The 6000-nt window shown below is 34.3% G+C and overlaps 1 pseudogene; it reads left to right on the forward strand.

Annotated features, from left to right (window-relative positions):
- The first annotated feature begins 4839 nt into the window (after positions 1 to 4839).
- LOC145692436 (leucine-rich repeat-containing protein 57 pseudogene) lies at positions 4840 to 5556 on the forward strand (annotated as a pseudogene).
- Positions 5557 to 6000: the final 444 nt, after the last annotated feature.

A 6000-nucleotide genomic window follows, 5' to 3' on the forward strand; every position in this document is an offset into this window, starting at 1 on the left:
TCGGCCTATCCAAATATTCTTATATCAGTCTCAAATAATGCTTTCATACATTGATACAATGAATTTTATTAAAATTGATTTATTTTATAATGTGCTGTTTAAACATCAAGCAAGTACTAATAGATTTTGAAATAGAGTTATTCAACATCGCACTTTAGGCTATTTTCCTCTAGCCTTCAGTCCTTTTCATAGAATCAAGTGAAGTGCGCGGCAACACTAAGTCAACCATTACTCTCATCAGACGAAAAATGTTTAAGCAAGACACAACTTCAACACGATGCAGCGAAAGTGGATGAGTGCTGACGAAGTTAGCTAAGGCTAGCCCCTATTGCCAATTGGGGAAAAAGTCGCTAAATTTAGGGGATTCGACTTCCAGGATAGCGACAAAAAAATATTTTTTCAGATTGGTGACTTCTTCCAGATTTGCGAATTTCTTAGAAACCTAGCGACTTTTTGTGTTGCCAACACTATGACTTGAAACTGATCCCAGATCTAGTATATATATATATATATATATATATATATATATATGGAGAACGAGACGGGATTTTGCAGATTATTTTTAGGGACATACCCCGTTGATTGGAGTCTTCCCATCTATATCATTTAGCAATTTTTTTGTCAACTATTTGGCAACACTGAGGCTAGCCTTTCGGGTATTCGGGAAGATAAAGCAACAGACGCACTCCTGTCAGGAAATACGAAACGGAAAAACTATGAACAATTTAGCAACATGGATACAATAATAGCTTCCGACGAAAAAAGAGAATAAAAATATATTATAGCACCTTATTCCGTACTGGTTTGCGTTATCGCAACGAAAAATTTTAATTTTAGTTAAGTTTGTGTGTATGATTTGGAAAATGTATACTTAAATAATGGCCTATATCCGTTTTTACTTGTAATACAGTGTAGTTTGTCAGTTTTGTTGATATCAGAACCGTAATTAGGGGAAGGGGGCGAGCGGGGACGAGTGAGGCTCCGGGCGCTGATAGCAAAAGGACTCGGAACGAGCAAGAAGAAAGAAAAGATGTTGGAAAAGAATAAGCAATGCGGTGGCCCGTAAACATATTGACACCCTATTAAATCAGTATTGTCGGTTTGCAAAGAAATTGATTTGGTAAAAATTTTCTTGATCGCTACGCCCGCAACCCAGAAGTTTCAAGAAGTGTCATAACAAGTTTTTATTATTACTTAATAGAAGTTAATGTATGATTTATTAATGACTATGTGATATACAAGGTGGCGAGTAATCACTTATAGTGTAGTGGAAGTGTTTTCAAAATTAAGAACGGTCAAAGTCTGAAATTCGTGTTCGGCGTTTTGATGGTGACGAGTTTCGTTAATCAATCATGCTTTTCTAAACAATCGGATAAATCACCACAATGAGAATAAAGGTATGAAAATGAGAGGAGTGAAGAGACACACGCAAGCTGCTGTTTGCGCGGGAATATTAATAATGAAGGTAAACAAGAGGAATAATAACATTTTTGTGAAGAGTTGAAGAGGAGTCAGACAAGGTTGTTGTATGTCTCCCCAGTTTTTCAATATCTACAGAGAATGTTTAATGAAAAAAAAAATATTAACGTTAATCAGGGATTTCAAGATTGGAGGGCAGATCATTAACAAGATCAAATATGCAGACGATATGGTTATTATAGCTAGAAAAGAAGAAGGGTTACAGGAGATGATTGACAAAATAGTTGATACTGAGAAACTGCATGGAATGGAAATCAACATAGAAAAATCGAAATTTGTGAGAATATCCCGTGGAAACGCGCCCTTACAGATCAGAGGAGAACAAAGAGAATATGGACAGGTCAATAATTTCAAGTATCTCGGAAATATTTTGACGAGAGACATTTACTGCACAAAAGAGATCAGGTCAAGAATTGCCATAGCGAAAGAAGTATTGAAGACAAGATCTGTCTAAATTTGCAGGTTTAATAGTGCACTAATTAAGAACTTGGTCAAGTGTTATCTATGGAGTATTGGAATGTAAAGTTCAGATATCTGACTATTACAAAATTCATATGAGAAGAAATATTTAGAGTTTCGAAATGTGGTGTTGAAGGAAGAAGGAGAAGATAAAATGGATGGAGAGAGAAACAAACGAAAACGTTTTAAAATGGATAGAAGAGGACACTTTTATCAAGTATCTTTTATTAGAAGACCAGTTGGATTGGATACATCTTGCAAAGAAATGCCTTCTTCATACCACCATAGAAGAAAGGATGGAAGGAAAGAGAATAACACAACTGATCGACGATTTGAAAAACAGAAGAAAATATTGAGTTAAAAGAGAAAACTGAAAATCGAGAAACGTGGAAGAAACATTTCCAGGCCTAAATCTTAAAAAAAAAAAAAAAAAAAAGATATCTTTTAGTTTTACTCCCACGCTTATGCCGGTTAGGCTAAATAGACGTTGATTATGAGAAATGAATGAAATGGTAGAATGAAGAAAGTGAGAGGAAACGGGAGAACCCCGAGACAACCCACGAGCACGTTGTTTGTTAAATCTAAAATAGAAAAAGAAAGAAAAACAAACTAATTAGTCCAAGGCCTCAGATTGTGCTTTACTTTTGTCACTTAAGAGCCTGCCTTACTAAAAATAATACATAATTTACCATTATTCTTTTGCTTGTTTATTCATAAATGAAAGAAGATAATGAAATGCAACTTACCACAATTATAGATAATGCTATTCTACAGCAGAAAATATGAACCTGAAGGATTTTCAGTGTTCATTTGGTTACGTATCATGTTGCTTTGGTTTTTTGTGAACTACTTTTTAAATAACATTATTATTTAGTTTTAATAACTATATGTTAAAACTATTTTGTTTATTACAAACTAAATACAACTATTATTTAGTTTTAATAACTGTATGTTAAAACTATTTTGTTTACAACAAACTAAATACAACTATTATTTAAAAAGTAGGTCACAGGAAACCAAAACAACATAATACGTAACAAAATGCAGTTGAATTCGTTCCTCTAGTAGCTGCCTTAACTTAGATTTTAGGGGTGTTGTTTTTCTGGCAACAAAGTAATTTCTATGGATGGCAACACTCAACATTCTTCAGGTTCATATTTTCTGTTCCAGAATAACATTATCTATGATTGTGGTAACTTCCATTTTCTTATCTCCTTTCACTGATGAATAAACAAGGAAAAGAAAAATGGTAAATTTTGTATTATTTTTAGTAAGGCAGGCTCTTAATACTCAGGTCTTAATACCAGCCTTTGCCTATACTTGACCAGAATAGATTGAAATCTTACTCGAGTCACCTCCTAGTACATTTTGCTGCTCATTTTATGAACAAATAATCTTTCTTTTTTGTTGTTTTAAATTAAAGGCTAGAAATAAATGTTAGAAAGGCAAAAACCATGGTGATTGGAGGGAAGAGGTCTGTGTCAAGTATAAAAGTGGGGGGGGGGAGCAAATAGAACAAGTGAATAGTTTTCAATATGTGGGTAGTAATGACATGAAGTGCGAACGTGAAATAAACGCAAGGATAGGAATGGCGAAAGAAGCCTTTAGGAGGAAGAAAAGTCTGTTTTGTGGGACCTTGAATAGAGAGTTGAGAAAAAGACTCATAAAATGCTTCGTGTGGAGTGTCGTACTGTATGGGGCGGAAATGTGATGAAAAACGACTGGAAGCATTCGAAATATGGGTGTGGAGAAGGATGGAAAGAATTAATTGGGTCGAGCGGAAAACGAATGAGTGGGTGTTAGAAATGGTGGAGGAGAAAAGAACACTTTTAGATATTGTTAAGAAGAGGAAGAGAAACTGATTGGGACATTGCCTAAGAAGAAATTGTATCATGAGGGACGTCATAGAGGGTATGGTGGCAGGAAAGAGAGGCAGAGGGCGAAGGAGATTACAATGAATGGATAATATAAAAACAGAAAGATAATACGTGAAGACAAAGAGGTTAGCGGAGGACCGTGGAGCATGGAAGCTTCTCAGTTGCTGCAAGTGACCTGCCAGTAAGGGCAGAGTACCTATGATGATGATGAAATTAAAGACTAACCGACTATGCCCACCTAGAGTTAATCTGCACCCAGGAATGCGCCTCTGCCTACAAAATATGACTATTTAAGTTACTAACAGTCTTTTTTTATTAAAAATGCAAGATACTGATACCTATTGGGCCTACATTTTCAATCTGCTTCTAATATATTTAGTTAGTTATATAGTATATGTAGACTATCTCCTTCTTGCTACTCAATTTTTATGTACTTGTAGTTCAATATGATTCAGGAAGCGAGTACAGAAAATCATGTAGCAGTTTTCATAATCACTGATCATTTTAATCAAATTTTGCATTGAATTTACTACGTTTTAACAACATTACTTAGTGATGATGTAGGTGCCACGGACCTGGGCCTGCACCTGAAAGTATAAAACTTTAATTAACGGCACGAAAGAAAGAAAGAAGAAAAATTATAAGAGTATCTGCTTTTCCAGTTGAAAAGTACAAGTACATAGAAGGCTATGTGACCTGTGCATAGAACGGCGGTAAATGGCTGTGAAACAGCAACAATGACTTAATAACTATTTGTCGATGAAGTTATAATTTAGGTTAAAGTTTAAAAGAAACAAGACTGATTTTAATATAATCAAAAATATGGGATAAACTAATTTAGTTAGTAAACTGTCAGCTTTTACGCTGGCATTTACTAGTAAATTAAAAGTATGGTTGTGAAATAATGTTAATCATGATATTTACGTCAGAAGAATGGACTTAACTACAACAACAGACTTCCGTATCAAAGTGCTAGTGACCACGTGTAATTCCTAATATTTCAGTGGAAGTTTTAACAATTACTATGGGACGTTCTTCCATTCAATTAAGAGTTGAAACAGCTAGTAAGACAGGAGTATTGAAACTTGATTCGGGACAGTTAAAGAAAATTCCTAAATATGCCGATACTTTAAGTAATCTTCGCTCATTAGACATTTCAGATAACAAGGTTAAACATTTACCGGGCACAATACTAAGTTTTAGAAATCTTAAAATTCTAATATTGGACAATACTAAGTTGGTGGACTTAATAGAAGAGATAAGTTATTTAAGTAAGCTTGAGCGACTGTCTCTAAATGATAACCAATTAACTCAGTTACCCTCTACGCTGGGAGATCTACAACGTCTGAATAGTTTATTTCTTCGTAATAATGCGTTTCGTACGTTCCCAGTAGTTGTATGCACACTGAACAATTTAGATATTCTAGATCTAACAGGTAATAAAATTTCTGATGTTCCAGATGATATCAAGTTCCTAAATGCGATAGAACTTATACTAAGCAAAAACAAAATAGCATTTATTTCAGAATGTATTGCTGAATGTCCTAGATTGAAAGTTCTAAGGTTGGATAACAATTCTCTAACTCTTAAAAGTTTCCCACGGAGAATATTCCCAGACTCACAAGTTGGTGTTCTGTCAGTAGAAGGTAACAATTTTGACGTAAATGATTTAAGTAAACTTCCAGACTACGATAAATTTGTTCAGCGCAAAGCAGCTATGATACGAAAAAGATACGCCTAGTAATGAAAAGAATATAGGTTCCGTTAAAGATAATAATATGAATTAGATATGAATGCAGTAGTCTGAACTGGATTATAGAGCAATAAAAAGAAGTTCTACCAATTTTATTTTTGAAAACCCCGATCGTAAGGTTACTTTTAGGGTTATTTAGATTTATTTTGTACGTATGTTTGTTCAAGAACAAATAATGAGTTAAGTTTAGAGATGCCCTTCGTTTTTTTATATATAAAAATTACAAATTTTACAGAAGAAATGAGGTAAGAAATGGTTATTTGGAGTTCTTACGTGATGTTTACGTGTGTGTGCAATCTTGGCAGTAAAGTTTTGTTCAATAGGAGAAAACATATGTAGAGGTTGATACTATTTGCAATAAGCGGAAACTTTCGATGATTGAGGAGCATGATAGTAGTATAGGAGGCGACTTTTTACGTTGAGTATGATATT

The sequence above is a fragment of the Thermobia domestica genome, chromosome 8, assembly GCF_964235325.1.
Source record: "Thermobia domestica chromosome 8, izTheDome1.hap1.1, whole genome shotgun sequence".
Classification (NCBI taxonomy): Eukaryota; Metazoa; Arthropoda; class Insecta; order Zygentoma; family Lepismatidae; genus Thermobia; species Thermobia domestica.